The sequence below is a fragment of the Octopus bimaculoides genome, chromosome 3 (genome assembly GCF_001194135.2).
Source record: "Octopus bimaculoides isolate UCB-OBI-ISO-001 chromosome 3, ASM119413v2, whole genome shotgun sequence".
NCBI classification, from domain to species: Eukaryota; Metazoa; Mollusca; class Cephalopoda; order Octopoda; family Octopodidae; genus Octopus; species Octopus bimaculoides.
The window spans coordinates 33418571-33420892 of NC_068983.1; the positions used below are offsets into that span (position 1 = coordinate 33418571).

The 2322-nt window shown below is 36.0% G+C and overlaps 1 protein-coding gene across 1 annotated transcript in view; it reads right to left on the reverse strand.

The window, feature by feature from the left end:
* LOC106877299 (metabotropic glutamate receptor 8) overlaps positions 1 to 2322 on the reverse strand; it is a 679235-nt gene that overhangs the window by 47786 nt on the left and 629127 nt on the right. The gene's annotated exons all lie outside the window — the stretch shown is intronic.

The following is a 2322-nucleotide window of genomic DNA, read 5'->3' on the forward strand; positions in this document are numbered from 1 at the left end:
AAACAAGTATATTTTAGCATATTTTTCTGGATATACAGAGAAATGGTTGTGCACACACTACATATACTACTGCATACATATGCGCATAACATAAATAGCAATATAACGGAATAATTTAATTGCATAAAAGATGCTTTAATAAAATATAAAAAAAAAACCTGCTGTGCTTTACCATTACTGCCAAGACTAGCAACAGAAAATTAACAACAAGAAAACTATTCTGTATCACGACTGAGGACAACAACATTTTTCGCAAGTTTCTAGTCCCATGCAGTGTCAGACATAATGAATTGATTCATATGAATAGAAGAAGCCAAACGGACTGTATAGAAAAAATATAATAACGGACTGTTGAAATATCTTGCAGGCTTCAAGCAAAAAATTATATTCATTTGACACATGAACATACAGGAACTTTTCCAAGTATTGTTCTGCACTTTATTACAACGATCTTACAGTTAAATATAGTTTGCAACAAAGTGAGATACTTTTTATGAAAATATTTTAACCAGGTTAAGATGGAAAAGTTTTACACTAACGTGATAAAAACTACAACACTCACAAAATAGCAGAAAAAAAATCAAAAGAAAAATTAAAGCTAAAAATGATTGTATTAATATGATAATATTATTTATTGTATTCTTATGTAAGAATGTCCTACTTTCACGGCAACTGTCCATCGCACAAAATGTTCTTTAGAAGTATTTGTATAGATACATTATAGATTTTATTACGTGTTTCTATAGACTTTTACAATGCGCGCGTGTGTGGACCTTATGTTTTGATTTATGTTTGTAACCACATACATATTGCTTTCTCTTTTATAGTTGCCAAGTCTGGAAGAAGCAGCAGTAGTCATGAACCTTACTGGCTTTCCCAGTCTGGCAAGACTGATGCTGTTTACACTGTTACATATCAACATTTGTTCATAAGATATGAGCTGGGAGAAGATTCAAAAAGGATGTTAATCTGAAAATGAAGGATTGGACATAGCATTTATAGTGGGGAGAGGAGTGGTGAGGGCTGAGTGAAAGTTGGTGAGAGGTGGAGAGACGAATAATTTTAGAGTGCGCGAGTGGTGGAGGTACGAGACTTCAATGACTTACGTTTGTGAGTTAAAGGTAGGAGTTTATTAGTGATGGAATGCCATTCAGCCGAGTAGCTCTTCCCTGGATGCGGTCCTGCATATCAGGGTGCAGAGCAGTACCGCCCCAAATGTAGGTGAAGTATTCCATTGTGGGCCTCACATAAGCCTTGAAAAGTATCAGCAGCTGTTAGGGTTGGCATTTCTTTTGGTCCTAAAAGATATATGCAGTACTAGCTATGCTTGTAGGATGCGGTACTAGCTATGCTAAGGATGTTCTTTTGCCAGAAGTGATCCTCAGTTTATTGAGGTCCTGCATCTGGAGCAGCTGCGAAGGCTCTCGCTTAGCGTCAATCAAATTTAGAGATACAGAGTTGAGGGCATTTTTTAAATATGATTGGGGGTTGATTTTTGTTTCTGATTTTAAAAGACATTAAGTTGGCACGGCTCTATTGAAGGAAGCTCTCAATGTCTCCGTTTACGGAATCAATGTGAGTTTAGAGCATTATACTTAAATTTGCGAGAGGATGATGTATGGTTAGGAAAGCTTATAGACGAATGAAGGGCCGTGTTTTCTAATAAGGGTGGGTATTCTTCGACATGACGGTAATTTGTTCATCGAGATATTGAGGAAAGAGATTGTCCTACAGAATCTATCCCTGAAGAACACAGGAGTTGATTGAGAGTAGAGCAGAAAGAACTCCGTCAACACATGTTGCAATAATGCGATTTGAGAGGAAGCTTCTGATCCAAAAGGTGACAAATGGATGGGACCCATAGACAGTTAGTTTGAAAGAAATTTGCATGTCAGGTACAGTTGCGATTCCCTTGAGGAGAAACATCGTTATTGCAGGACATCTTCAGAACAAGAACCCACCGGTGAGTGATATAAGAGAGGGTCCCAGTGGATCTGACTCTACGGAAGACAAACTGGTAGTTATTGAGGAGAGACAGGGATTCTAGACCTACAGTTTTATATATAGGTTGTCATATTTACAGTTGCAATCCTAGATAATTTATGTCTGAGTAAATAACATAGTCCATTTGCGAATATACAGTTCTAATAATAATAATAATAATAATAATAATAATAATAATAATAGTAATAGAGTCAAAATTAAAAGAAGAGTGCCATTTTCTATCTCGTGAACAATATTTCGACATCTTGCGTGTCTTCCATTGGTTCAAAAAATAAATTTGTCAATCTACTTCATTTTGGTTAATATAGAAAGGATTGA